Source organism: Lepisosteus platostomus, chromosome 6 (assembly GCF_059453375.1).
Source record: "Lepisosteus platostomus isolate fLepPlt1 chromosome 6, fLepPlt1.hap1, whole genome shotgun sequence".
In the NCBI taxonomy this organism is placed as follows: domain Eukaryota; kingdom Metazoa; phylum Chordata; class Actinopteri; order Semionotiformes; family Lepisosteidae; genus Lepisosteus; species Lepisosteus platostomus.
Window position 1 is genome coordinate 16,763,648 of NC_142616.1, and position 24,934 is coordinate 16,788,581.

At 54.2% G+C, this 24,934-nt stretch overlaps 42 non-coding genes across 42 annotated transcripts; 33 read left to right on the forward strand and 9 right to left on the reverse strand.

Moving 5' to 3' along the window:
• Nucleotides 1-384: 384 nt before the first annotated feature.
• On the reverse strand, nt 385-456 carry trnap-ugg (transfer RNA proline (anticodon UGG)). Its single transcript has one exon. It is a non-coding gene; the product is annotated as a tRNA-Pro (tRNA).
• A 669-nt stretch (nt 457-1,125) lies between these two features.
• trnam-cau (transfer RNA methionine (anticodon CAU)) lies at nt 1,126-1,198 on the forward strand. The gene has a single exon. It is a non-coding gene; the product is annotated as a tRNA-Met (tRNA).
• Nucleotides 1,199-1,684: 486 nt separating this feature from the next.
• Nucleotides 1,685-1,757, forward strand: trnaa-agc (transfer RNA alanine (anticodon AGC)). Its single transcript has one exon. It is a non-coding gene; the product is annotated as a tRNA-Ala (tRNA).
• A 735-nt stretch (nt 1,758-2,492) lies between these two features.
• trnap-ugg (transfer RNA proline (anticodon UGG)) lies at nt 2,493-2,564 on the reverse strand. Its single transcript has one exon. It is a non-coding gene; the product is annotated as a tRNA-Pro (tRNA).
• Nucleotides 2,565-2,753: 189 nt separating this feature from the next.
• Nucleotides 2,754-2,826, forward strand: trnaa-ugc (transfer RNA alanine (anticodon UGC)). Its single transcript has one exon. It is a non-coding gene; the product is annotated as a tRNA-Ala (tRNA).
• Nucleotides 2,827-3,233: 407 nt separating this feature from the next.
• On the forward strand, nt 3,234-3,306 carry trnam-cau (transfer RNA methionine (anticodon CAU)). The gene has a single exon. It is a non-coding gene; the product is annotated as a tRNA-Met (tRNA).
• A 486-nt stretch (nt 3,307-3,792) lies between these two features.
• On the forward strand, nt 3,793-3,865 carry trnaa-agc (transfer RNA alanine (anticodon AGC)). The gene has a single exon. It is a non-coding gene; the product is annotated as a tRNA-Ala (tRNA).
• Nucleotides 3,866-4,596: 731 nt separating this feature from the next.
• Nucleotides 4,597-4,668, reverse strand: trnap-ugg (transfer RNA proline (anticodon UGG)). Its single transcript has one exon. It is a non-coding gene; the product is annotated as a tRNA-Pro (tRNA).
• A 189-nt stretch (nt 4,669-4,857) lies between these two features.
• On the forward strand, nt 4,858-4,930 carry trnaa-ugc (transfer RNA alanine (anticodon UGC)). Its single transcript has one exon. It is a non-coding gene; the product is annotated as a tRNA-Ala (tRNA).
• A 407-nt stretch (nt 4,931-5,337) lies between these two features.
• Nucleotides 5,338-5,410, forward strand: trnam-cau (transfer RNA methionine (anticodon CAU)). The gene has a single exon. It is a non-coding gene; the product is annotated as a tRNA-Met (tRNA).
• Nucleotides 5,411-5,896: 486 nt separating this feature from the next.
• Nucleotides 5,897-5,969, forward strand: trnaa-agc (transfer RNA alanine (anticodon AGC)). Its single transcript has one exon. It is a non-coding gene; the product is annotated as a tRNA-Ala (tRNA).
• A 735-nt stretch (nt 5,970-6,704) lies between these two features.
• On the reverse strand, nt 6,705-6,776 carry trnap-ugg (transfer RNA proline (anticodon UGG)). Its single transcript has one exon. It is a non-coding gene; the product is annotated as a tRNA-Pro (tRNA).
• Nucleotides 6,777-6,965: 189 nt separating this feature from the next.
• Nucleotides 6,966-7,038, forward strand: trnaa-ugc (transfer RNA alanine (anticodon UGC)). The gene has a single exon. It is a non-coding gene; the product is annotated as a tRNA-Ala (tRNA).
• Nucleotides 7,039-7,445: 407 nt separating this feature from the next.
• Nucleotides 7,446-7,518, forward strand: trnam-cau (transfer RNA methionine (anticodon CAU)). Its single transcript has one exon. It is a non-coding gene; the product is annotated as a tRNA-Met (tRNA).
• A 486-nt stretch (nt 7,519-8,004) lies between these two features.
• Nucleotides 8,005-8,077, forward strand: trnaa-agc (transfer RNA alanine (anticodon AGC)). Its single transcript has one exon. It is a non-coding gene; the product is annotated as a tRNA-Ala (tRNA).
• Nucleotides 8,078-8,808: 731 nt separating this feature from the next.
• trnap-ugg (transfer RNA proline (anticodon UGG)) lies at nt 8,809-8,880 on the reverse strand. Its single transcript has one exon. It is a non-coding gene; the product is annotated as a tRNA-Pro (tRNA).
• A 189-nt stretch (nt 8,881-9,069) lies between these two features.
• trnaa-ugc (transfer RNA alanine (anticodon UGC)) lies at nt 9,070-9,142 on the forward strand. Its single transcript has one exon. It is a non-coding gene; the product is annotated as a tRNA-Ala (tRNA).
• Nucleotides 9,143-9,549: 407 nt separating this feature from the next.
• trnam-cau (transfer RNA methionine (anticodon CAU)) lies at nt 9,550-9,622 on the forward strand. Its single transcript has one exon. It is a non-coding gene; the product is annotated as a tRNA-Met (tRNA).
• A 486-nt stretch (nt 9,623-10,108) lies between these two features.
• On the forward strand, nt 10,109-10,181 carry trnaa-agc (transfer RNA alanine (anticodon AGC)). The gene has a single exon. It is a non-coding gene; the product is annotated as a tRNA-Ala (tRNA).
• Nucleotides 10,182-10,916: 735 nt separating this feature from the next.
• Nucleotides 10,917-10,988, reverse strand: trnap-ugg (transfer RNA proline (anticodon UGG)). The gene has a single exon. It is a non-coding gene; the product is annotated as a tRNA-Pro (tRNA).
• Nucleotides 10,989-11,177: 189 nt separating this feature from the next.
• On the forward strand, nt 11,178-11,250 carry trnaa-ugc (transfer RNA alanine (anticodon UGC)). The gene has a single exon. It is a non-coding gene; the product is annotated as a tRNA-Ala (tRNA).
• Nucleotides 11,251-11,657: 407 nt separating this feature from the next.
• Nucleotides 11,658-11,730, forward strand: trnam-cau (transfer RNA methionine (anticodon CAU)). The gene has a single exon. It is a non-coding gene; the product is annotated as a tRNA-Met (tRNA).
• A 1,294-nt stretch (nt 11,731-13,024) lies between these two features.
• On the reverse strand, nt 13,025-13,096 carry trnap-ugg (transfer RNA proline (anticodon UGG)). The gene has a single exon. It is a non-coding gene; the product is annotated as a tRNA-Pro (tRNA).
• A 189-nt stretch (nt 13,097-13,285) lies between these two features.
• trnaa-ugc (transfer RNA alanine (anticodon UGC)) lies at nt 13,286-13,358 on the forward strand. Its single transcript has one exon. It is a non-coding gene; the product is annotated as a tRNA-Ala (tRNA).
• A 407-nt stretch (nt 13,359-13,765) lies between these two features.
• On the forward strand, nt 13,766-13,838 carry trnam-cau (transfer RNA methionine (anticodon CAU)). Its single transcript has one exon. It is a non-coding gene; the product is annotated as a tRNA-Met (tRNA).
• Nucleotides 13,839-14,324: 486 nt separating this feature from the next.
• On the forward strand, nt 14,325-14,397 carry trnaa-agc (transfer RNA alanine (anticodon AGC)). The gene has a single exon. It is a non-coding gene; the product is annotated as a tRNA-Ala (tRNA).
• A 735-nt stretch (nt 14,398-15,132) lies between these two features.
• Nucleotides 15,133-15,204, reverse strand: trnap-ugg (transfer RNA proline (anticodon UGG)). Its single transcript has one exon. It is a non-coding gene; the product is annotated as a tRNA-Pro (tRNA).
• A 189-nt stretch (nt 15,205-15,393) lies between these two features.
• trnaa-ugc (transfer RNA alanine (anticodon UGC)) lies at nt 15,394-15,466 on the forward strand. The gene has a single exon. It is a non-coding gene; the product is annotated as a tRNA-Ala (tRNA).
• Nucleotides 15,467-15,873: 407 nt separating this feature from the next.
• Nucleotides 15,874-15,946, forward strand: trnam-cau (transfer RNA methionine (anticodon CAU)). Its single transcript has one exon. It is a non-coding gene; the product is annotated as a tRNA-Met (tRNA).
• A 486-nt stretch (nt 15,947-16,432) lies between these two features.
• On the forward strand, nt 16,433-16,505 carry trnaa-agc (transfer RNA alanine (anticodon AGC)). Its single transcript has one exon. It is a non-coding gene; the product is annotated as a tRNA-Ala (tRNA).
• A 735-nt stretch (nt 16,506-17,240) lies between these two features.
• Nucleotides 17,241-17,312, reverse strand: trnap-ugg (transfer RNA proline (anticodon UGG)). The gene has a single exon. It is a non-coding gene; the product is annotated as a tRNA-Pro (tRNA).
• Nucleotides 17,313-17,501: 189 nt separating this feature from the next.
• Nucleotides 17,502-17,574, forward strand: trnaa-ugc (transfer RNA alanine (anticodon UGC)). The gene has a single exon. It is a non-coding gene; the product is annotated as a tRNA-Ala (tRNA).
• A 407-nt stretch (nt 17,575-17,981) lies between these two features.
• Nucleotides 17,982-18,054, forward strand: trnam-cau (transfer RNA methionine (anticodon CAU)). Its single transcript has one exon. It is a non-coding gene; the product is annotated as a tRNA-Met (tRNA).
• A 1,533-nt stretch (nt 18,055-19,587) lies between these two features.
• Nucleotides 19,588-19,660, forward strand: trnaa-ugc (transfer RNA alanine (anticodon UGC)). The gene has a single exon. It is a non-coding gene; the product is annotated as a tRNA-Ala (tRNA).
• Nucleotides 19,661-20,067: 407 nt separating this feature from the next.
• On the forward strand, nt 20,068-20,140 carry trnam-cau (transfer RNA methionine (anticodon CAU)). The gene has a single exon. It is a non-coding gene; the product is annotated as a tRNA-Met (tRNA).
• A 486-nt stretch (nt 20,141-20,626) lies between these two features.
• Nucleotides 20,627-20,699, forward strand: trnaa-agc (transfer RNA alanine (anticodon AGC)). Its single transcript has one exon. It is a non-coding gene; the product is annotated as a tRNA-Ala (tRNA).
• A 983-nt stretch (nt 20,700-21,682) lies between these two features.
• Nucleotides 21,683-21,755, forward strand: trnaa-ugc (transfer RNA alanine (anticodon UGC)). The gene has a single exon. It is a non-coding gene; the product is annotated as a tRNA-Ala (tRNA).
• Nucleotides 21,756-22,162: 407 nt separating this feature from the next.
• On the forward strand, nt 22,163-22,235 carry trnam-cau (transfer RNA methionine (anticodon CAU)). The gene has a single exon. It is a non-coding gene; the product is annotated as a tRNA-Met (tRNA).
• A 486-nt stretch (nt 22,236-22,721) lies between these two features.
• Nucleotides 22,722-22,794, forward strand: trnaa-agc (transfer RNA alanine (anticodon AGC)). The gene has a single exon. It is a non-coding gene; the product is annotated as a tRNA-Ala (tRNA).
• Nucleotides 22,795-23,777: 983 nt separating this feature from the next.
• On the forward strand, nt 23,778-23,850 carry trnaa-ugc (transfer RNA alanine (anticodon UGC)). The gene has a single exon. It is a non-coding gene; the product is annotated as a tRNA-Ala (tRNA).
• A 407-nt stretch (nt 23,851-24,257) lies between these two features.
• trnam-cau (transfer RNA methionine (anticodon CAU)) lies at nt 24,258-24,330 on the forward strand. Its single transcript has one exon. It is a non-coding gene; the product is annotated as a tRNA-Met (tRNA).
• Nucleotides 24,331-24,816: 486 nt separating this feature from the next.
• trnaa-agc (transfer RNA alanine (anticodon AGC)) lies at nt 24,817-24,889 on the forward strand. The gene has a single exon. It is a non-coding gene; the product is annotated as a tRNA-Ala (tRNA).
• Nucleotides 24,890-24,934: the final 45 nt, after the last annotated feature.

The following is a 24,934-nucleotide window of genomic DNA, read 5'->3' on the forward strand; positions in this document are numbered from 1 at the left end:
GGTGAAGTATTTGGAGTACTTCAACAGAAAGAAGAGCAGACAGCTCCACAAATATGCGAGGCGCAGAGAGCGCAAGGCGAGCCCCGCACACGTTTCGGTGGCTGAGAGAGGGCGGTTTTTGCTTCTGCATTTCTCAAGTAATGGCGCATGACGACAAGCGATCGCGGTGCTCATTTACCACATAGCGGTGAGGAGTTTTCAGGACGTGTTCTTTTGAACGAGCAACGAGGTTGCCGCCTTGGACAGCTGACTGCACGCTGGCATTGTGCCACGTGATGAGGATTGACCAGGCTCCTTCAGTCATCACCTTCCATCGTTTGCCGTAAGCAGACGCTGCGAGGTGATGTGGATATCAGGTCCCAGGAGTGTGGAAGAGGAGGAAAAGGGCTCGTCCGGGATTTGAACCCGGGACCTCTCGCACCCAAAGCGAGAATCATACGCCTAGACCAACGAGCCACAGCGACTCTTCCGCTTCTGTATTGTCAGCGAGCTGGAGGACGGGGGGAGGCGTCATTCGCTCGTCCCGTCAGACCTTCATCAATAAGTCAAGAAAGCCGACTGCCTTGCAGGCGAAGGGCAGTGGACGGCGCCCGGTAAGAGGGGAACAAGCGGCACAAGGCGACGCCGAGGAGGAAGGGACAGCGAAGGGGATTAGCTCACATGGTAGAGCGCTCGCTTTGCATGCGAGAGGTAGCGGGATCGATGCCTGCATCCTCCAGGTGTACGCTGAGCGCTCGGTGTGCCGAAAGGTGTCCTTTAACCCCTGATCACACCTTGCGAGGAGAGTGTGGAGCGTTTAGCAGCCACGCCCCCTTTTCATCTTCTCTCTGGCTTAAGTGCGTCTCCGCCACTCTCTCTTGACACTTCATGGCAGCATGTCAGAGGTCCGAGTGATGTCTTTAATGGCTGAGTGAGGGCACGATGCTGAAGCAGAGAGGCCATTTCAGCCAGAGAGACTTGTGCTAGGTGAGCTGTGAAAGACAGACTCGCGACAGAAACAAAGCCCCAAAGTCTCGGGTGAGATCAAAAGGCAAATGCAACACCCAGCAGCGGGTGTCGCAAGATTAGGGAACAGGCGTCTGAAATCCCTGTGAGGCAAACTTTCCGGCCCGAGTGCCGCAGCTGGCCTCGTTGGCGTAGTAGGTAGCGCGTCAGTCTCATAATCTGAAGGTCGTGAGTTCGATCCTCACACGGGGCAGGGCCACTCGCTTTCTTGCTCTTCTCAGACACTTGCAGCAACTATTCGCTCAGAACCACGTCTGCGTGCCTACCACGTGGAAAGCGTCACCAAAGCCGCACCCCTTTCCTACATAACACTCACATTCAGAGTTAAGTCCACAAATTTGCCCTAACTTTCGCTGGCGCTGCTGTCAGCCTGCCCCTGTTGCCGATGAAAGGCTCACACAGCGTCATGACAGTTGCAAAACAATGTTCCACACTCCGTAAGCAACAACTTCAGTGTTTCAAGTCACCCGATATGCCGAGAGTCAAAGGAGCGCAAAACCCCAAGCGTCAAAAGACAAGATGAGTTGATGGAAAGAGCATTGAATTGAGGAGCACAAAAGTTCAGCTCGTACAATAGGCAACGAAGGTCTATTCGTGCGTCTTCATCGCACTTGAAAGGACTGCCTTGCAGACCAAGGGCAGCGGGCGGTAAGACATGATGCCGAGAGGCCTGAAGCGAGGGGGATTAGCTCAAATGGTAGAGCGCTCGCTTAGCATGCGAGAGGTAGCGGGATCGATGCCCGCATCCTCCAGGTGCGAGTCTGGAGCTCTGGGAGCCAGGTGCTCTCCTTTAGCCTCTGCGACTTCTGATAGGTTCTCCTCCGCTCAACGTCCTTCAGCTGTCAAGCATTGAAGGGCCACGCCTCCTTCCCCACCTCAGTCTGCACCGAGTGCGTCTCCGGCATTTTCTCGTCCGATTTGGCAGCTTAGCAAATGAAAAGTATATCCGAGTGAAAACGGTGGTGAGAATACTCTCACGAATCCTTAGAAGACGTGCGTTTGATCAACGATTGCTTAACATTCACATTCGAGCCATCAAGCTCGTAGTTTTCCTTCAAATATTGAAAGCTGTCAGCGAGCACATCACGCTCTGCAGGACGGTGAAGTATTTGGAGTACTTCAACAGAAAGAAGAGCAGACAGCTCCACAAATATGCGAGGCGCAGAGAGCGCAAGGCGAGCCCCGCACACGTTTCGGTGGCTGAGAGAGGGCGGTTTTTGCTTCTGCATTTCTCAAGTAATGGCGCATGACGACAAGCGATCGCGGTGCTCATTTACCACATAGCGGTGAGGAGTTTTCAGGACGTGTTCTTTTGAACGAGCAACGAGGTTGCCGCCTTGGACAGCTGACTGCACGCTGGCATTGTGCCACGTGATGAGGATTGACCAGGCTCCTTCAGTCATCAGTCACCTTCCATCGTTTGCCGTAAGCAGACGCTGCGAGGTGATGTGGATATCAGGTCCCAGGAGTGTGGAAGAGGAGGAAAAGGGCTCGTCCGGGATTTGAACCCGGGAACTCTCGCACCCAAAGCGAGAATCATACGCCTAGACCAACGAGCCACAGCGACTCTTCCGCTTTTGTGTTGTCAGCGAGCTGGAGGACGGGGGGAGGCGTCATTCGCTCGTCCCGTCAGACCTTCATCAATAAGTCAAGAAAGCCGACTGCCTTGCAGGCGAAGGGCAGTGGACGGCGCCCGGTAAGAGGGGAACAAGCGGCACAAGGCGACGCCGAGGAGGAAGGGACAGTGAGGGGGATTAGCTCACATGGTAGAGCGCTCGCTTTGCATGCGAGAGGTAGCGGGATCGATGCCCGCATCCTCCAGGTGTACGCTGAGCGCTCGGTGTGCCGAAAGGTGTCCTTTAACCCCTGATCACACCTTGCGAGGAGAGTGTGGAGCGTTTAGCAGCCACGCCCCCTTTTCATCTTCTCTCTGGCTTAAGTGCGTCTCCGCCACTCTCTCTTGACACTTCATGGCAGCATGTCAGAGGTCCGAGTGATGTCTTTAATGGCTGAGTGAGGGCACGATGCTGAAGCAGAGAGGCCATTTCAGCCAGAGAGACTTGTGCTAGGTGAGCTGTGAAAGACAGACTCGCGACAGAAACAAAGCCCCAAAGTCTCGGGTGAGATCAAAAGGCAAATGCAATACCCAGCAGCGGGTGTCGCAAGATTAGGGAACAGGCGTCTGAAATCCCTGTGAGGCAAACTTTCCGGCCCGAGTGCCGCAGCTGGCCTCGTTGGCGTAGTAGGTAGCGCGTCAGTCTCATAATCTGAAGGTCGTGAGTTCGATCCTCACACGGGGCAGGGCCACTCGCTTTCTTGCTCTTCTCAGACACTTGCAGCAACTATTCGCTCAGAACCACGTCTGCGTGCCTACCACGTGGAAAGCGTCATCAAAGCCGCACCCCTTTCCTACATAACACTCACATTCAGAGTTAAGTCCACAAATTTGCCCTAACTTTCGCTGGCGCTGCTGTCAGCCTGCCCCTGTTGCCGATGAAAGGCTCATACAGCGTCATGACAGTTGCAAAACAATGTTCCACACTCCGTAAGCAACAACTTCAGTGTTTCAAGTCACCCAATATGCCGAGAGTCAAAGGAGCGCAAAACCCCAAGCGTCAAAAGACAAGATGAGTTGATGGAAAGAGCATTGAATTGAGGAGCACAAAAGTTCAGCTCGTACAATAGGCAAGGAAGGTCTATTCGTGCGTCTTCATCGCACTTGAAAGGACTGCCTTGCAGACCAAGGGCAGCGGGCGGTAAGACATGATGCCGAGAGGCCTGAAGCGAGGGGGATTAGCTCAAATGGTAGAGCGCTCGCTTAGCATGCGAGAGGTAGCGGGATCGATGCCCGCATCCTCCAGGTGCGAGTCTGGAGCTCTGGGAGCCAGGTGCTCTCCTTTAGCCTCTGCGACTTCTGATAGGTTCTCCTCCACTCAACGTCCTTCAGCTGTCAAGCATTAAAGGGCCACGCCTCCTTCCCCACCTCAGTCTGCACCGAGTGCGTCTCCGGCATTTTCTCGTCCGATTTGGCAGCTTAGCAAATGAAAAGTATATCCGAGTGAAAACGGTGGTGAGAATACTCTCACGAATCCTTAGAAGACGTGCGTTTGATCAACGATTGCTTAACATTCACATTCGAGCCATCAAGCTCGTAGTTTTCCTTCAAATATTGAAAGCTGTCAGCGAGCACATCACGCTCTGCAGGACGGTGAAGTATTTGGAGTACTTCAACAGAAAGAAGAGCAGACAGCTCCACAAATATGCGAGGCGCAGAGAGCGCAAGGCGAGCCCCGCACACGTTTCGGTGGCTGAGAGAGGGCGGTTTTTGCTTCTGCATTTCTCAAGTAATGGCGCATGACGACAAGCGATCGCGGTGCTCATTTACCACATAGCGGTGAGGAGTTTTCAGGACGTGTTCTTTTGAACGAGCAACGAGGTTGCCGCCTTGGACAGCTGACTGCACGCTGGCATTGTGCCACGTGATGAGGATTGACCAGGCTCCTTCAGTCATCACCTTCCATCGTTTGCCGTAAGCAGACGCTGCGAGGTGATGTGGATATCAGGTCCCAGGAGTGTGGAAGAGGAGGAAAAGGGCTCGTCCGGGATTTGAACCCGGGACCTCTCGCACCCAAAGCGAGAATCATACGCCTAGACCAACGAGCCACAGCGACTCTTCCGCTTTTGTGTTGTCAGCGAGCTGGAGGACGGGGGGAGGCGTCATTCGCTCGTCCCGTCAGACCTTCATCAATAAGTCAAGAAAGCCGACTGCCTTGCAGGCGAAGGGCAGTGGACGGCGCCCGGTAAGAGGGGAACAAGCGGCACAAGGCGACGCCGAGGAGGAAGGGACAGCGAGGGGGATTAGCTCACATGGTAGAGCGCTCGCTTTGCATGCGAGAGGTAGCGGGATCGATGCCCGCATCCTCCAGGTGTACGCTGAGCGCTCGGTGTGCCGAAAAGTGTCCTTTAACCCCTGATCACACCTTGCGAGGAGAGTGTGGAGCGTTTAGCAGCCACGCCCCCTTTTCATCTTCTCTCTGGCTTAAGTGCGTCTCCGCCACTCTCTCTTGACACTTCATGGCAGCATGTCAGAGGTCCGAGTGATGTCTTTAATGGCTGAGTGAGGGCACGATGCTGAAGCAGAGAGGCCATTTCAGCCAGAGAGACTTGTGCTAGGTGAGCTGTGAAAGACAGACTCGCGACAGAAACAAAGCCCCAAAGTCTCGGGTGAGATCAAAAGGCAAATGCAATACCCAGCAGCGGGTGTCGCAAGATTAGGGAACAGGCGTCTGAAATCCCTGTGAGGCAAACTTTCCGGCCCGAGTGCCGCAGCTGGCCTCGTTGGCGTAGTAGGTAGCGCGTCAGTCTCATAATCTGAAGGTCGTGAGTTCGATCCTCACACGGGGCAGGGCCACTCGCTTTCTTGCTCTTCTCAGACACTTGCAGCAACTATTCGCTCAGAACCACGTCTGCGTGCCTACCACGTGGAAAGCGTCACCAAAGCCGCACCCCTTTCCTACATAACACTCACATTCAGAGTTAAGTCCACAAATTTGCCCTAACTTTCGCTGGCGCTGCTGTCAGCCTGCCCCTGATGCCGATGAAAGGCTCACACAGCGTCATGACAGTTGCAAAACAATGTTCCACACTCCGTAAGCAACAACTTCAGTGTTTCAAGTCACCCGATATGCCGAGAGTCAAAGGAGCGCAAAACCCCAAGCGTCAAAAGACAAGATGAGTTGATGGAAAGAGCATTGAATTGAGGAGCACAAAAGTTCAGCTCGTACAATAGGCAAGGAAGGTCTATTCGTGCGTCTTCATCGCACTTGAAAGGACTGCCTTGCAGACCAAGGGCAGCGGGCGGTAAGACATGATGCCGAGAGGCCTGAAGCGAGGGGGATTAGCTCAAATGGTAGAGCGCTCGCTTAGCATGCGAGAGGTAGCGGGATCGATGCCCGCATCCTCCAGGTGCGAGTCTGGAGCTCTGGGAGCCAGGTGCTCTCCTTTAGCCTCTGCGACTTCTGATAGGTTCTCCTCCGCTCAACGTCCTTCAGCTGTCAAGCATTGAAGGGCCACGCCTCCTTCCCCACCTCAGTCTGCACCGAGTGCGTCTCCGGCATTTTCTCGTCCGATTTGGCAGCTTAGCAAATGAAAAGTATATCCGAGTGAAAACGGTGGTGAGAATACTCTCACGAATCCTTAGAAGACGTGCGTTTGATCAACGATTGCTTAACATTCACATTCGAGCCATCAAGCTCGTAGTTTTCCTTCAAATATTGAAAGCTGTCAGCGAGCACATCACGCTCTGCAGGACGGTGAAGTATTTGGAGTACTTCAACAGAAAGAAGAGCAGACAGCTCCACAAATATGCGAGGCGCAGAGAGCGCAAGGCGAGCCCCGCACACGTTTCGGTGGCTGAGAGAGGGCGGTTTTTGCTTCTGCATTTCTCAAGTAATGGCGCATGACGACAAGCGATCGCGGTGCTCATTTACCACATAGCGGTGAGGAGTTTTCAGGACGTGTTCTTTTGAACGAGCAACGAGGTTGCCGCCTTGGACAGCTGACTGCACGCTGGCATTGTGCCACGTGATGAGGATTGACCAGGCTCCTTCAGTCATCAGTCACCTTCCATCGTTTGCCGTAAGCAGACGCTGCGAGGTGATGTGGATATCAGGTCCCAGGAGTGTGGAAGAGGAGGAAAAGGGCTCGTCCGGGATTTGAACCCGGGAACTCTCGCACCCAAAGCGAGAATCATACGCCTAGACCAACGAGCCACAGCGACTCTTCCGCTTTTGTGTTGTCAGCGAGCTGGAGGACGGGGGGAGGCGTCATTCGCTCGTCCCGTCAGACCTTCATCAATAAGTCAAGAAAGCCGACTGCCTTGCAGGCGAAGGGCAGTGGACGGCGCCCGGTAAGAGGGGAACAAGCGGCACAAGGCGACGCCGAGGAGGAAGGGACAGTGAGGGGGATTAGCTCACATGGTAGAGCGCTCGCTTTGCATGCGAGAGGTAGCGGGATCGATGCCCGCATCCTCCAGGTGTACGCTGAGCGCTCGGTGTGCCGAAAGGTGTCCTTTAACCCCTGATCACACCTTGCGAGGAGAGTGTGGAGCGTTTAGCAGCCACGCCCCCTTTTCATCTTCTCTCTGGCTTAAGTGCGTCTCCGCCACTCTCTCTTGACACTTCATGGCAGCATGTCAGAGGTCCGAGTGATGTCTTTAATGGCTGAGTGAGGGCACGATGCTGAAGCAGAGAGGCCATTTCAGCCAGAGAGACTTGTGCTAGGTGAGCTGTGAAAGACAGACTCGCGACAGAAACAAAGCCCCAAAGTCTCGGGTGAGATCAAAAGGCAAATGCAATACCCAGCAGCGGGTGTCGCAAGATTAGGGAACAGGCGTCTGAAATCCCTGTGAGGCAAACTTTCCGGCCCGAGTGCCGCAGCTGGCCTCGTTGGCGTAGTAGGTAGCGCGTCAGTCTCATAATCTGAAGGTCGTGAGTTCGATCCTCACACGGGGCAGGGCCACTCGCTTTCTTGCTCTTCTCAGACACTTGCAGCAACTATTCGCTCAGAACCACGTCTGCGTGCCTACCACGTGGAAAGCGTCATCAAAGCCGCACCCCTTTCCTACATAACACTCACATTCAGAGTTAAGTCCACAAATTTGCCCTAACTTTCGCTGGCGCTGCTGTCAGCCTGCCCCTGTTGCCGATGAAAGGCTCATACAGCGTCATGACAGTTGCAAAACAATGTTCCACACTCCGTAAGCAACAACTTCAGTGTTTCAAGTCACCCAATATGCCGAGAGTCAAAGGAGCGCAAAACCCCAAGCGTCAAAAGACAAGATGAGTTGATGGAAAGAGCATTGAATTGAGGAGCACAAAAGTTCAGCTCGTACAATAGGCAAGGAAGGTCTATTCGTGCGTCTTCATCGCACTTGAAAGGACTGCCTTGCAGACCAAGGGCAGCGGGCGGTAAGACATGATGCCGAGAGGCCTGAAGCGAGGGGGATTAGCTCAAATGGTAGAGCGCTCGCTTAGCATGCGAGAGGTAGCGGGATCGATGCCCGCATCCTCCAGGTGCGAGTCTGGAGCTCTGGGAGCCAGGTGCTCTCCTTTAGCCTCTGCGACTTCTGATAGGTTCTCCTCCACTCAACGTCCTTCAGCTGTCAAGCATTAAAGGGCCACGCCTCCTTCCCCACCTCAGTCTGCACCGAGTGCGTCTCCGGCATTTTCTCGTCCGATTTGGCAGCTTAGCAAATGAAAAGTATATCCGAGTGAAAACGGTGGTGAGAATACTCTCACGAATCCTTAGAAGACGTGCGTTTGATCAACGATTGCTTAACATTCACATTCGAGCCATCAAGCTCGTAGTTTTCCTTCAAATATTGAAAGCTGTCAGCGAGCACATCACGCTCTGCAGGACGGTGAAGTATTTGGAGTACTTCAACAGAAAGAAGAGCAGACAGCTCCACAAATATGCGAGGCGCAGAGAGCGCAAGGCGAGCCCCGCACACGTTTCGGTGGCTGAGAGAGGGCGGTTTTTGCTTCTGCATTTCTCAAGTAATGGCGCATGACGACAAGCGATCGCGGTGCTCATTTACCACATAGCGGTGAGGAGTTTTCAGGACGTGTTCTTTTGAACGAGCAACGAGGTTGCCGCCTTGGACAGCTGACTGCACGCTGGCATTGTGCCACGTGATGAGGATTGACCAGGCTCCTTCAGTCATCACCTTCCATCGTTTGCCGTAAGCAGACGCTGCGAGGTGATGTGGATATCAGGTCCCAGGAGTGTGGAAGAGGAGGAAAAGGGCTCGTCCGGGATTTGAACCCGGGACCTCTCGCACCCAAAGCGAGAATCATACGCCTAGACCAACGAGCCACAGCGACTCTTCCGCTTTTGTGTTGTCAGCGAGCTGGAGGACGGGGGGAGGCGTCATTCGCTCGTCCCGTCAGACCTTCATCAATAAGTCAAGAAAGCCGACTGCCTTGCAGGCGAAGGGCAGTGGACGGCGCCCGGTAAGAGGGGAACAAGCGGCACAAGGCGACGCCGAGGAGGAAGGGACAGCGAGGGGGATTAGCTCACATGGTAGAGCGCTCGCTTTGCATGCGAGAGGTAGCGGGATCGATGCCCGCATCCTCCAGGTGTACGCTGAGCGCTCGGTGTGCCGAAAAGTGTCCTTTAACCCCTGATCACACCTTGCGAGGAGAGTGTGGAGCGTTTAGCAGCCACGCCCCCTTTTCATCTTCTCTCTGGCTTAAGTGCGTCTCCGCCACTCTCTCTTGACACTTCATGGCAGCATGTCAGAGGTCCGAGTGATGTCTTTAATGGCTGAGTGAGGGCACGATGCTGAAGCAGAGAGGCCATTTCAGCCAGAGAGACTTGTGCTAGGTGAGCTGTGAAAGACAGACTCGCGACAGAAACAAAGCCCCAAAGTCTCGGGTGAGATCAAAAGGCAAATGCAATACCCAGCAGCGGGTGTCGCAAGATTAGGGAACAGGCGTCTGAAATCCCTGTGAGGCAAACTTTCCGGCCCGAGTGCCGCAGCTGGCCTCGTTGGCGTAGTAGGTAGCGCGTCAGTCTCATAATCTGAAGGTCGTGAGTTCGATCCTCACACGGGGCAGGGCCACTCGCTTTCTTGCTCTTCTCAGACACTTGCAGCAACTATTCGCTCAGAACCACGTCTGCGTGCCTACCACGTGGAAAGCGTCACCAAAGCCGCACCCCTTTCCTACATAACACTCACATTCAGAGTTAAGTCCACAAATTTGCCCTAACTTTCGCTGGCGCTGCTGTCAGCCTGCCCCTGATGCCGATGAAAGGCTCACACAGCGTCATGACAGTTGCAAAACAATGTTCCACACTCCGTAAGCAACAACTTCAGTGTTTCAAGTCACCCGATATGCCGAGAGTCAAAGGAGCGCAAAACCCCAAGCGTCAAAAGACAAGATGAGTTGATGGAAAGAGCATTGAATTGAGGAGCACAAAAGTTCAGCTCGTACAATAGGCAAGGAAGGTCTATTCGTGCGTCTTCATCGCACTTGAAAGGACTGCCTTGCAGACCAAGGGCAGCGGGCGGTAAGACATGATGCCGAGAGGCCTGAAGCGAGGGGGATTAGCTCAAATGGTAGAGCGCTCGCTTAGCATGCGAGAGGTAGCGGGATCGATGCCCGCATCCTCCAGGTGCGAGTCTGGAGCTCTGGGAGCCAGGTGCTCTCCTTTAGCCTCTGCGACTTCTGATAGGTTCTCCTCCACTCAACGTCCTTCAGCTGTCAAGCATTAAAGGGCCACGCCTCCTTCCCCACCTCAGTCTGCACCGAGTGCGTCTCCGGCATTTTCTCGTCCGATTTGGCAGCTTAGCAAATGAAAAGTATATCCGAGTGAAAACGGTGGTGAGAATACTCTCACGAATCCTTAGAAGACGTGCGTTTGATCAACGATTGCTTAACATTCACATTCGAGCCATCAAGCTCGTAGTTTTCCTTCAAATATTGAAAGCTGTCAGCGAGCACATCACGCTCTGCAGGACGGTGAAGTATTTGGAGTACTTTAACAGAAAGAAGAGCAGACAGCTCCACAAATATGCGAGGCGCAGAAAGCGCAAGGCGAGCCCCGCACACGTTTCGGTGGCTGAGAGAGGGCGGTTTTTGCTTCTGCATTTCTCAAGTAATGGCGCATGACGACAAGCGATCGCGGTGCTCATTTACCACATAGCGGTGAGGAGTTTTCAGGACGTGTTCTTTTGAACGAGCAACGAGGTTGCCGCCTTGGACAGATGACTGCACGCTGGCATTGTGCCACGTGATGAGGATTGACCAGGCTCCTTCAGTCATCAGTCACCTTCCATCGTTTGCCGTAAGCAGACGCTGCGAGGTGATGTGGATATCAGGTCCCAGGAGTGTGGAAGAGGAGGAAAAGGGCTCGTCCGGGATTTGAACCCGGGACCTCTCGCACCCAAAGCGAGAATCATACGCCTAGACCAACGAGCCACAGCGACTCTTCCGCTTCTGTGTTGTCAGCGAGCTGGAGGACGGGGGGAGGCGTCATTCGCTCGTCCCGTCAGACCTTCATCAATAAGTCAAGAAAGCCGACTGCCTTGCAGGCGAAGGGCAGTGGATGGCGCCCGGTAAGAGGGGAACAAGCGGCACAAGGCGACGCCGAGGAGGAAGGGACAGCGAGGGGGATTAGCTCACATGGTAGAGCGCTCGCTTTGCATGCGAGAGGTAGCGGGATCGATGCCCGCATCCTCCAGGTGTACGCTGAGCGCTCGGTGTGCCGAAAGGTGTCCTTTAACCCCTGATCACGCCTTGCGAGGAGAGTGTGGAGCGTTTAGCAGCCACGCCCCCTTTTCATCTTCTCTCTGGCTTAAGTGCGTCTCCGCCACTCTCTCTTGACACTTCATGGCAGCATGTCAGAGGTCCGAGTGATGTCTTTAATGGCTGAGTGAGGGCACGATGCTGAAGCAGAGAGGCCATTTCAGCCAGAGAGACTTGTGCTAGGTGAGCTGTGAAAGACAGACTCGCGACAGAAACAAAGCCCCAAAGTCTCGGGTGAGATCAAAAGGCAAATGCAACACCCAGCAGCGGGTGTCGCAAGATTAGGGAACAGGCGTCTGAAATCCCTGTGAGGCAAACTTTCCGGCCCGAGTGCCGCAGCTGGCCTCGTTGGCGTAGTAGGTAGCGCGTCAGTCTCATAATCTGAAGGTCGTGAGTTCGATCCTCACACGGGGCAGGGCCACTCGCTTTCTTGCTCTTCTCAGACACTTGCAGCAACTATTCGCTCAGAACCACGTCTGCGTGCCTACCACGTGGAAAGCGTCACCAAAGCCGCACCCCTTTCCTACATAACACTCACATTCAGAGTTAAGTCCACAAATTTGCCCTAACTTTCGCTGGCGCTGCTGTCAGCCTGCCCCTGTTGCCGATGAAAGGCTCACACAGCGTCATGACAGTTGCAAAACAATGTTCCACACTCCGTAAGCAACAACTTCAGTGTTTCAAGTCACCCGATATGCCGAGAGTCAAAGGAGCGCAAAACCCCAAGCGTCAAAAGACAAGATGAGTTGATGGAAAGAGCATTGAATTGAGGAGCACAAAAGTTCAGCTCGTACAATAGGCAAGGAAGGTCTATTCGTGCGTCTTCATCGCACTTGAAAGGACTGCCTTGCAGACCAAGGGCAGCGGGCGGTAAGACATGATGCCGAGAGGCCTGAAGCGAGGGGGATTAGCTCAAATGGTAGAGCGCTCGCTTAGCATACGAGAGGTAGCGGGATCGATGCCCGCATCCTCCAGGTGCGAGTCTGGAGCTCTGGGAGCCAGGTGCTCTCCTTTAGCCTCTGCGACTTCTGATAGGTTCTCCTCCGCTCAACGTCCTTCAGCTGTCAAGCATTAAAGGGCCACGCCTCCTTCCCCACCTCAGTCTGCACCGAGTGCGTCTCCGGCATTTTCTCGTCCGATTTGGCAGCTTAGCAAATGAAAAGTATATCCGAGTGAAAACGGTGGTGAGAATACTCTCACGAATCCTTAGAAGACGTGCGTTTGATCAACGATTGCTTAACATTCACATTCGAGCCATCAAGCTCGTAGTTTTCCTTCAAATATTGAAAGCTGTCAGCGAGCACATCACGCTCTGCAGGACGGTGAAGTATTTGGAGTACTTCAACAGAAAGAAGAGCAGACAGCTCCACAAATATGCGAGGCGCAGAAAGCGCAAGGCGAGCCCCGCACACGTTTCGGTGGCTGAGAGAGGGCAGTTTTTGCTTCTGCATTTCTCAAGTAATGGCGCATGACGACAAGCGATCGCGGTGCTCATTTACCACATAGCGGTGAGGAGTTTTCAGGACGTGTTCTTTTGAACGAGCAACGAGGTTGCCGCCTTGGACAGATGACTGCACGCTGGCATTGTGCCACGTGATGAGGATTGACCAGGCTCCTTCAGTCATCAGTCACCTTCCATCGTTTGCCGTAAGCAGACGCTGCGAGGTGATGTGGATATCAGGTCCCAGGAGTGTGGAAGAGGAGGAAAAGGGCTCGTCCGGGATTTGAACCCGGGACCTCTCGCACCCAAAGCGAGAATCATACGCCTAGACCAACGAGCCACAGCGACTCTTCCGCTTCTGTGTTGTCAGCGAGCTGGAGGACGGGGGGAGGCGTCATTCGCTCGTCCCGTCAGACCTTCATCAATAAGTCAAGAAAGCCGACTGCCTTGCAGGCGAAGGGCAGTGGATGGCGCCCGGTAAGAGGGGAACAAGCGGCACAAGGCGACGCCGAGGAGGAAGGGACAGCGAGGGGGATTAGCTCACATGGTAGAGCGCTCGCTTTGCATGCGAGAGGTAGCGGGATCGATGCCCGCATCCTCCAGGTGTAGGCTGAGCGCTCGGTGTGCCGAAAGGTGTCCTTTAACCCCTGATCACGCCTTGCGAGGAGAGTGTGGAGCGTTTAGCAGCCACGCCCCCTTTTCATCTTCTCTCTGGCTTAAGTGCGTCTCCGCCACTCTCTCTTGACACTTCATGGCAGCATGTCAGAGGTCCGAGTGATGTCTTTAATGGCTGAGTGAGGGCACGATGCTGAAGCAGAGAGGCCATTTCAGCCAGAGAGACTTGTGCTAGGTGAGCTGTGAAAGACAGACTCGCGACAGAAACAAAGCCCCAAAGTCTCGGGTGAGATCAAAAGGCAAATGCAACACCCAGCAGCGGGTGTCGCAAGATTAGGGAACAGGCGTCTGAAATCCCTGTGAGGCAAACTTTCCGGCCCGAGTGCCGCAGCTGGCCTCGTTGGCGTAGTAGGTAGCGCGTCAGTCTCATAATCTGAAGGTCGTGAGTTCGATCCTCACACGGGGCAGGGCCACTCGCTTTCTTGCTCTTCTCAGACACTTGCAGCAACTATTCGCTCAGAACCACGTCTGCGTGCCTACCACGTGGAAAGCGTCACCAAAGCCGCACCCCTTTCCTACATAACACTCACATTCAGAGTTAAGTCCACAAATTTGCCCTAACTTTCGCTGGCGCTGCTGTCAGCCTGCCCCTGTTGCCGATGAAAGGCTCACACAGCGTCATGACAGTTGCAAAACAATGTTCCACACTCCGTAAGCAACAACTTCAGTGTTTCAAGTCACCCGATATGCCGAGAGTCAAAGGAGCGCAAAACCCCAAGCGTCAAAAGACAAGATGAGTTGATGGAAAGAGCATTGAATTGAGGAGCACAAAAGTTCAGCTCGTACAATAGGCAAGGAAGGTCTATTCGTGCGTCTTCATCGCACTTGAAAGGACTGCCTTGCAGACCAAGGGCAGCGGGCGGTAAGACATGATGCCGAGAGGCCTGAAGCGAGGGGGATTAGCTCAAATGGTAGAGCGCTCGCTTAGCATGCGAGAGGTAGCGGGATCGATGCCCGCATCCTCCAGGTGCGAGTCTGGAGCTCTCGGAGCCAGGTGCTCTCCTTTAGCCTCTGCGACTTCTGATAGGTTCTCCTCCACTCAACGTCCTTCAGCTGTCAAGCATTAAAGGGCCACGCCTCCTTCCCCACCTCAGTCTGCACCGAGTGCGTCTCCGGCATTTTCTCGTCCGATTTGGCAGCTTAGCAAATGAAAAGTATATCCGAGTGAAAACGGTGGTGAGAATACTCTCACGAATCCTTAGAAGACGTGCGTTTGATCAACGATTGCTTAACATTCACATTCGAGCCATCAAGCTCGTAGTTTTCCTTCAAATATTGAAAGCTGTCAGCGAGCACATCACGCTCTGCAGGACGGTGAAGTATTTGGAGTACTTCAACAGAAAGAAGAGCAGACAGCTCCACAAATATGCGAGGCGCAGAGAGCGCAAGGCGAGCCCCGCACACGTTTCGGTGGCTGAGAGAGGGCGGTTTTTGCTTCTGCATTTCTCAAGTAATGGCGCATGACGACAAGCGATCGCGGTGCTCATTTACCACATAGCGGTGAGGAGTTTTCAGGACGTGTTCTTTTGAACGAGCAACGAGGTTGCCGCCTTGGACAGCTGACTGCACGCTGGCATTGTGCCACGTGATGAGGATTGACCAGGCTCCTTCAGTCATCAGTCACCTTCCATCGTTTGCCGTAAGCAGACGCTGCGAGGTGATGTGGATATCAGGTCCCAGGAGTGTGGAAGAGGAGGAAAAGGGCTCGTCCGGGATTTGAACCCGGGACCTCTCGCACCCAAAGCGAGAATCATACGCCTAGACCAACGAGCCACAGCGACTCTTCCGCTTCTGTGTTGTCAGCGAGCTGGAGGACGGGGGGAGGCGTCATTCGCTCGTCCCGTCAGACCTTCATCAATAAGTCAAGAAAGCCGACTGCCTTGCAGGCGAAGGGCAGTGGATGGCGCCCGGTAAGAGGGGAACAAGCGGCACAAGGCGACGCCGAGGAGGAAGGGACAGCGAGGGGGATTAGCTCACATGGTAGAGCGCTCGCTTTGCATGCGAGAGGTAGCGGGATCGATGCCCGCATCCTCCAGGTGTACGCTGAGCGCTCGGTGTGCCGAAAGGTGTCCTTTAACCCCTGATCACGCCTTGCGAGGAGAGTGTGGAGCGTTTAGCAGCCACGCCCCCTTTTCATCTTCTCTCTGGCTTAAGTGCGTCTCCGCCACTCTCTCTTGACACTTCATGGCAGCATGTCAGAGGTCCGAGTGATGTCTTTAATGGCTGAGTGAGGGCACGATGCTGAAGCAGACAGGCCATTTCAGCCAGAGAGACTTGTGCTAGGTGAGCTGTGAAAGACAGACTCGCGACAGAAACAAAGCCCCAAAGTCTCGGGTGAGATCAAAAGGCAAATGCAACACCCAGCAGCGGGTGTCGCAAGATTAGGGAACAGGCGTCTGAAATCCCTATGAGGCAAACTTTCCGGCCCGAGTGCCGCAGCTGGCCTCGTTGGCGTAGTAGGTAGCGCGTCAGTCTCATAATCTGAAGGTCGTGAGTTCGATCCTCACACGGGGCAGGGCCACTCGCTTTCTTGCTCTTCTCAGACACTTGCAGCAACTATTCGCTCAGAAACACGTCTGCGTGCCTACCACGTGGAAAGCGTCACCAAAGCCGCACCCCTTTCCTACATAACACTCACATTCAGAGTTAAGTCCACAAATTTGCCCTAACTTTCGCTGGCGCTGCTGTCAGCCTGCCCCTGTTGCCGATGAAAGGCTCACACAGCGTCATGACAGTTGCAAAACAATGTTCCACACTCCGTAAGCAACAACTTCAGTGTTTCAAGTCACCCGATATGCCGAGAGTCAAAGGAGCGCAAAACCCCAAGCGTCAAAAGACAAGATGAGTTGATGGAAAGAGCATTGAATTGAGGAGCACAAAAGTTCAGCTCGTACAATAGGCAAGGAAGGTCTATTCGTGCGTCTTCATCGCACTTGAAAGGACTGCCTTGCAGACCAAGGGCAGCGGGCGGTAAGACATGATGCCGAGAGGCCTGAAGCGAGGGGGATTAGCTCAAATGGTAGAGCGCTCGCTTAGCATGCGAGAGGTAGCGGGATCGATGCCCGCATCCTCCAGGTGCGAGTCTGGAGCTCTGGGAGCCAGGTGCTCTCCTTTAGCCTCTGCGACTTCTGATAGGTTCTCCTCCACTCAACGTCCTTCAGCTGTCAAGCATTAAAGGGCCACGCCTCCTTCCCCACCTCAGTCTGCACCGAGTGCGTCTCCGGCATTTTCTCGTCCGATTTGGCAGCTTAGCAAATGAAAAGTATATCCGAGTGAAAACGGTGGTGAGAATACTCTCACGAATCCTTAGAAGACGTGCGTTTGATCAACGATTGCTTAACATTCACATTCGAGCCATCAAGCTCGTAGTTTTCCTTCAAATATTGAAAGCTGTCAGCGAGCACATCACGCTCTGCAGGACGGTGAAGTATTTGGAGTACTTCAACAGAAAGAAGAGCAGACAGCTCCACAAATATGCGAGGCGCAGAGAGCGCAAGGCGAGCCCCGCACACGTTTCGGTGGCTGAGAGAGGGCGGTTTTTGCTTCTGCATTTCTCAAGTAATGGCGCATGACGACAAGCGATCGCGGTGCTCATTTACCACATAGCGGTGAGGAGTTTTCAGGACGTGTTCTTTTGAACGAGCAACGAGGTTGCCGCCTTGGACAGCTGACTGCACGCTGGCATTGTGCCACGTGATGAGGATTGACCAGGCTCCTTCAGTCATCAGTCACCTTCCATCGTTTGCCGTAAGCAGACGCTGCGAAGTGATGTGGATATCAGGTCCCAGGAGTGTGGAAGAGGAGGAAAAGGGCTCGTCCGGGATTTGAACCCGGGACCTCTCGCACCCAAAGCGAGAATCATACGCCTAGACCAACGAGCCACAGCGACTCTTCCGCTTCTGTGTTGTCAGCGAGCTGGAGGACGGGGGGAGGCGTCATTCGCTCGTCCCGTCAGACCTTCATCAATAAGTCAAGAAAGCCGACTGCCTTGCAGGCGAAGGGCAGTGGACGGCGCCCGGTAAGAGGGGAACAAGCGGCACAAGGCGACGCCGAGGAGGAAGGGACAGCGAGGGGGATTAGCTCACATGGTAGAGCGCTCGCTTTGCATGCGAGAGGTAGCGGGATCGATGCCCGCATCCTCCAGGTGTACGCTGAGCGCTCGGTGTGCCGAAAGGTGTCCTTTAACCCCTGATCACGCCTTGCGAGGAGAGTGTGGAGCGTTTAGCAGCCACGCCCCCTTTTCATCTTCTCTCTGGCTTAAGTGCGTCTCCGCCACTCTCTCTTGACACTTCATGGCAGCATGTCAGAGGTCCGAGTGATGTCTTTAATGGCTGAGTGAGGGCACGATGCTGAAGCAGAGAGGCCATTTCAGCCAGAGAGACTTGTGCTAGGTGAGCTGTGAAAGACAGACTCGCGACAGAAACAAAGCCCCAAAGTCTCGGGTGAGATCAAAAGGCAAATGCAACACCCAGCAGCGGGTGTCGCAAGATTAGGGAACAGGCGTCTGAAATCCCTGTGAGGCAAACTTTCCGGCCCGAGTGCCGCAGCTGGCCTCGTTGGCGTAGTAGGTAGCGCGTCAGTCTCATAATCTGAAGGTCGTGAGTTCGATCCTCACACGGGGCAGGGCCACTCGCTTTCTTGCTCTTCTCAGACACTTGCAGCAACTCTTCGCTCAGAAACACGTCTGCGTGCCTACCACGTGGAAAGCGTCACCAAAGCCGCACCCCTTTCCTACATAACACTCACATTCAGAGTTAAGTCCACAAATTTGCCCTAACTTTCGCTGGCGCTGCTGTCAGCCTGCCCCTGTTGCCGATGAAAGGCTCACACAGCGTCATGACAGTTGCAAAACAATGTTCCACACTCCGTAAGCAACAACTTCAGTGTTTCAAGTCACCCGATATGCCGAGAGTCAAAGGAGCGCAAAACCCCAAGCGTCAAAAGACAAGATGAGTTGATGGAAAGAGCATTGAATTGAGGAGCACAAAAGTTCAGCTCGTACAATAGGCAAGGAAGGTCTATTCGTGCGTCTTCATCGCACTTGAAAGGACTGCCTTGCAGACCAAGGGCAGCGGGCGGTAAGACATGATGCCGAGAGGCCTGAAGCGAGGGGGATTAGCTCAAATGGTAGAGCGCTCGCTTAGCATGGTGGGATCGATGCCCGCATCCTCCAGGTGCGAGTCTGGAGCTCTGGGAGCCAGGTGCTCTCCTTTAGCCTCTGCGACTTCTGATAGGTTCTCCTCCACTCAACGTCCTTCAGCTGTCAAGCATTAAAGGGCCACGCCTCCTTCCCCACCTCAGTCTGCACCGAGTGCGCCTCCGGCATTTTCTCGTCCGATTTGGCAGCTTAGCAAATGAAAAGTATATCCGAGTGAAAACGGTGGTGAGAATACTCTCACGAATCCTTAGAAGACGTGCGTTTGATCAACGATTGCTTAACATTCACATTCGAGCCATCAAGCTCGTAGTTTTCCTTCAAATATTGAAAGCTGTCAGCGAGCACATCACGCTCTGCAGGACGGTGAAGTATTTGGAGTATTTCAACAGAAAGAAGAGCAGACAGCTCCACAAATATGCGAGGCGCAGAGAGCGCAAGGCGAGCCCCGCACACGTTTCGGTGGCTGAGAGAGGGCGGTTTTTGCTTCTGCATTTCTCAAGTAATGGCGCATGACGACAAGCGATCGCGGTGCTCATTTACCACATAGCGGTGAGGAGTTTTCAGGACGTGTTCTTTTGAACGAGCAACGAGGTTGCCGCCTTGGACAGCTGACTGCACGCTGGCATTGTGCCACGTGATGAGGATTGACCAGGCTCCTTCAGTCATCAGTCACCTTCCATCGTTTGCCGTAAGCAGACGCTGCGAGGTGATGTGGATATCAGGTCCCAGGAGTGTGGAAGAGGAGGAAAAGGGCTCGTCCGGGATCTCTCGCACCCAAAGCGAGAATCATACGCCTAGACCAACGAGCCACAGCGACTCTTCCGCTTCTGTGTTGTCAGCGAGCTGGAGGACGGGGGGAGGCGTCATTCGCTCGTCCCGTCAGACCTTCATCAATAAGTCAAGAAAGCCGACTGCCTTGCAGGCGAAGGGCAGTGGACGGCGCCCGGTAAGAGGGGAACAAGCGGCACAAGGCGACGCCGAGGAGGAAGGGACAGCGAGGGGGATTAGCTCACATGGTAGAGCGCTCGCTTTGCATGCGAGAGGTAGCGGGATCGATGCCCGCATCCTCCAGGTGTACGCTGAGCGCTCGGTGTGCCGAAAGGTGTCCTTTAACCCCTGATCACGCCTTGCGAGGAGAGTGTGGAGCGTTTAGCAGCCACGCCCCCTTTTCATCTTCTCTCTGGCTTAAGTGCGTCTCCGCCACTCTCTCTTGACACTTCATGGCAGCATGTCAGAGGTCCGAGTGATGTCTTTAATGGCTGAGTGAGGGCACGATGCTGAAGCAGAGAGGCCATTTCAGCCAGAGAGACTTGTGCTAGGTGAGCTGTGAAAGACAGACTCGCGACAGAAACAAAGCCCCAAAGTCTCGGGTGAGATCAAAAGGCAAATGCAACACCCAGCAGCGGGTGTCGCAAGATTAGGGAACAGGCGTCTGAAATCCCTGTGAGGCAAACTTTCCGGCCCGAGTGCCGCAGCTGGCCTCGTTGGCGTAGTAGGTAGCGCGTCAGTCTCATAATCTGAAGGTCGTGAGTTCGATCCTCACACGGGGCAGGGCCACTCGCTTTCTTGCTCTTCTCAGACACTTGCAGCAACTATTCGCTCAGAACCACGTCTGCGTGCCTACCACGTGGAAAGCGTCACCAAAGCCGCACCCCTTTCCTACATAACACTCACATTCAGAGTTAAGTCCACAAATTTGCCCTAACTTTCGCTGGCGCTGCTGTCAGCCTGCCCCTGTTGCCGATGAAAGGCTCACACAGCGTCATGACAGTTGCAAAACAATGTTCCACACTCCGTAAGCAACAACTTCAGTGTTTCAAGTCACCCGATATGCCGAGAGTCAAAGGAGCGCAAAACCCCAAGCGTCAAAAGACAAGATGAGTTGATGGAAAGAGCATTGAATTGAGGAGCACAAAAGTTCAGCTCGTACAATAGGCAAGGAAGGTCTATTCGTGCGTCTTCATCGCACTTGAAAGGACTGCCTTGCAGACCAAGGGCAGCGGGCGGTAAGACATGATGCCGAGAGGCCTGAAGCGAGGGGGATTAGCTCAAATGGTAGAGCGCTCGCTTAGCATGCGAGAGGTAGCGGGATCGATGCCCGCATCCTCCAGGTGCGAGTCTGGAGCTCTGGGAGCCAGGTGCTCTCCTTTAGCCTCTGCGACTTCTGATAGGTTCTCCTCCACTCAACGTCCTTCAGCTGTCAAGCATTAAAGGGCCACGCCTCCTTCCCCACCTCAGTCTGCACCGAGTGCGCCTCCGGCATTTTCTCGTCCGATTTGGCAGCTTAGCAAATGAAAAGTATATCCGAGTGAAAACGGTGGTGAGAATACTCTCACGAATCCTTAGAAGACGTGCGTTTGATCAACGATTGCTTAACATTCACATTCGAGCCATCAAGCTCGTAGTTTTCCTTCAAATATTGAAAGCTGTCAGCGAGCACATCACGCTCTGCAGGACGGTGAAGTATTTGGAGTATTTCAACAGAAAGAAGAGCAGACAGCTCCACAAATATGCGAGGCGCAGAGAGCGCAAGGCGAGCCCCGCACACGTTTCGGTGGCTGAGAGAGGGCGGTTTTTGCTTCTGCATTTCTCAAGTAATGGCGCATGACGACAAGCGATCGCGGTGCTCATTTACCACATAGCGGTGAGGAGTTTTCAGGACGTGTTCTTTTGAACGAGCAACGAGGTTGCCGCCTTGGACAGCTGACTGCACGCTGGCATTGTGCCACGTGATGAGGATTGACCAGGCTCCTTCAGTCATCAGTCACCTTCCATCGTTTGCCGTAAGCAGACGCTGCGAGGTGATGTGGATATCAGGTCCCAGGAGTGTGGAAGAGGAGGAAAAGGGCTCGTCCGGGATCTCTCGCACCCAAAGCGAGAATCATACGCCTAGACCAACGAGCCACAGCGACTCTTCCGCTTCTGTGTTGTCAGCGAGCTGGAGGACGGGGGGAGGCGTCATTCGCTCGTCCCGTCAGACCTTCATCAATAAGTCAAGAAAGCCGACTGCCTTGCAGGCGAAGGGCAGTGGACGGCGCCCGGTAAGAGGGGAACAAGCGGCACAAGGCGACGCCGAGGAGGAAGGGACAGCGAGGGGGATTAGCTCACATGGTAGAGCGCTCGCTTTGCATGCGAGAGGTAGCGGGATCGATGCCCGCATCCTCCAGGTGTACGCTGAGCGCTCGGTGTGCCGAAAGGTGTCCTTTAACCCCTGATCACGCCTTGCGAGGAGAGTGTGGAGCGTTTAGCAGCCACGCCCCCTTTTCATCTTCTCTCTGGCTTAAGTGCGTCTCCGCCACTCTCTCTTGACACTTCATGGCAGCATGTCAGAGGTCCGAGTGATGTCTTTAATGGCTGAGTGAGGGCACGATGCTGAAGCAGAGAGGCCATTTCAGCCAGAGAGACTTGTGCTAGGTGAGCTGTGAAAGACAGACTCGCGACAGAAACAAAGCCCCAAAGTCTCGGGTGAGATCAAAAGGCAAATGCAACACCCAGCAGCGGGTGTCGCAAGATTAGGGAACAGGCGTCTGAAATCCCTGTGAGGCAAACTTTCCGGCCCGAGTGCCGCAGCTGGCCTCGTTGGCGTAGTAGGTAGCGCGTCAGTCTCATAATCTGAAGGTCGTGAGTTCGATCCTCACACGGGGCAGGGCCACTCGCTTTCTTGCTCTTCTCAGACACTTGCAGCAACTATTCGCTCAGAACCACGTCTGCGTGCCTACCACGTGGAAAGCGTCACCAAAGCCGCACCCCTTTCCTACATAACACTCACATTCAGAGTTAAGTCCACAAATTTGCCCTAACTTTCGCTGGCGCTGCTGTCAGCCTGCCCCTGTTGCCGATGAAAGGCTCACACAGCGTCATGACAGTTGCAAAACAATGTTCCACACTCCGTAAGCAACAACTTCAGTGTTTCAAGTCACCCGATATGCCGAGAGTCAAAGGAGCGCAAAACCCCAAGCGTCAAAAGACAAGATGAGTTGATGGAAAGAGCATTGAATTGAGGAGCACAAAAGTTCAGCTCGTACAATAGGCAAGGAAGGTCTATTCGTGCGTCTTCATCGCACTTGAAAGGACTGCCTTGCAGACCAAGGGCAGCGGGCGGTAAGACATGATGCCGAGAGGCCTGAAGCGAGGGGGATTAGCTCAAATGGTAGAGCGCTCGCTTAGCATGCGAGAGGTAGCGGGATCGATGCCCGCATCCTCCAGGTGCGAGTCTGGAGCTCTGGGAGCCAGGTGCTCTCCTTTAGCCTCTGCGACTTCTGATAGGTTCTCCTCCACTCAACGTCCTTCAGCTGTCAAGCATTAAAGGGCCACGCCTCCTTCCCCACCTCAGTCTGCACCGAGTGCGCCTCCGGCATTTTCTCGTCCGATTTGGCAGCTTAGCAAATGAAAAGTATATCCGAGTGAAAACGGTGGTGAGAATACTCTCACGAATCCTTAGAAGACGTGCGTTTGATCAACGATTGCTTAACATTCACATTCGAGCCATCAAGCTCGTAGTTTTCCTTCAAATATTGAAAGCTGTCAGCGAGCACATCACGCTCTGCAGGACGGTGAAGTATTTGGAGTATTTCAACAGAAAGAAGAGCAGACAGCTCCACAAATATGCGAGGCGCAGAGAGCGCAAGGCGAGCCCCGCACACGTTTCGGTGGCTGAGAGAGGGCGGTTTTTGCTTCTGCATTTCTCAAGTAATGGCGCATGACGACAAGCGATCGCGGTGCTCATTTACCACATAGCGGTGAGGAGTTTTCAGGACGTGTTCTTTTGAACGAGCAACGAGGTTGCCGCCTTGGACAGCTGACTGCACGCTGGCATTGTGCCACGTGATGAGGATTGACCAGGCTCCTTCAGTCATCAGTCACCTTCCATCGTTTGCCGTAAGCAGACGCTGCGAGGTGATGTGGATATCAGGTCCCAGGAGTGTGGAAGAGGAGGAAAAGGGCTCGTCCGGGATCTCTCGCACCCAAAGCGAGAATCATACGCCTAGACCAACGAGCCACAGCGACTCTTCCGCTTCTGTGTTGTCAGCGAGCTGGAGGACGGGGGGAGGCGTCATTCGCTCGTCCCGTCAGACCTTCATCAATAAGTCAAGAAAGCCGACTGCCTTGCAGGCGAAGGGCAGTGGACGGCGCCCGGTAAGAGGGGAACAAGCGGCACAAGGCGACGCCGAGGAGGAAGGGACAGCGAGGGGGATTAGCTCACATGGTAGAGCGCTCGCTTTGCATGCGAGAGGTAGCGGGATCGATGCCCGCATCCTCCAGGTGTACGCTGAGCGCTCGGTGTGCCGAAAGGTGTCCTTTAACCCCTGATCACGCCTTGCGAGGAGAGTGTGGAGCGTTTAGCAGCCACGCCCCCTTTTCATCTTCTCTCTGGCTTAAGTGCGTCTCCGCCACTCTCTCTTGACACTTCATGGCAGCATGTCAGAGGTCCGAGTGATGTCTTTAATGGCTGAGTGAGGGCACGATGCTGAAGCAGAGAGGCCATTTCAGCCAGAGAGACTTGTGCTAGGTGAGCTGTGAAAGACAGACTCGCGACAGAAACAAAGCCCCAAAGTCTCGGGTGAGATCAAAAGGCAAATGCAACACCCAGCAGCGGGTGTCGCAAGATTAGGGAACAGGCGTCTGAAATCCCTGTGAGGCAAACTTTCCGGCCCGAGTGCCGCAGCTGGCCTCGTTGGCGTAGTAGGTAGCGCGTCAGTCTCATAATCTGAAGGTCGTGAGTTCGATCCTCACACGGGGCAGGGCCACTCGCTTTCTTGCTCTTCTCAGACACTTGCAGCAACTATTCGCTCAGAACCACGTCTGCGTGCCTACCACGTGGAAAGCGTCACCAAAGCCGCACCCCTTTCCTACATAACACTCACATTCAGAGTTAAGTCCACAAATTTGCCCTAACTTTCGCTGGCGCTGCTGTCAGCCTGCCCCTGTTGCCGATGAAAGGCTCACACAGCGTCATGACAGTTGCAAAACAATGTTCCACACTCCGTAAGCAACAACTTCAGTGTTTCAAGTCACCCGATATGCCGAGAGTCAAAGGAGCGCAAAACCCCAAGCGTCAAAAGACAAGATGAGTTGATGGAAAGAGCATTGAATTGAGGAGCACAAAAGTTCAGCTCGTACAATAGGCAAGGAAGGTCTATTCGTGCGTCTTCATCGCACTTGAAAGGACTGCCTTGCAGACCAAGGGCAGCGGGCGGTAAGACATGATGCCGAGAGGCCTGAAGCGAGGGGGATTAGCTCAAATGGTAGAGCGCTCGCTTAGCATGCGAGAGGTAGCGGGATCGATGCCCGCATCCTCCAGGTGCGAGTCTGGAGCTCTGGGAGCCAGGTGCTCTCCTTTAGCCT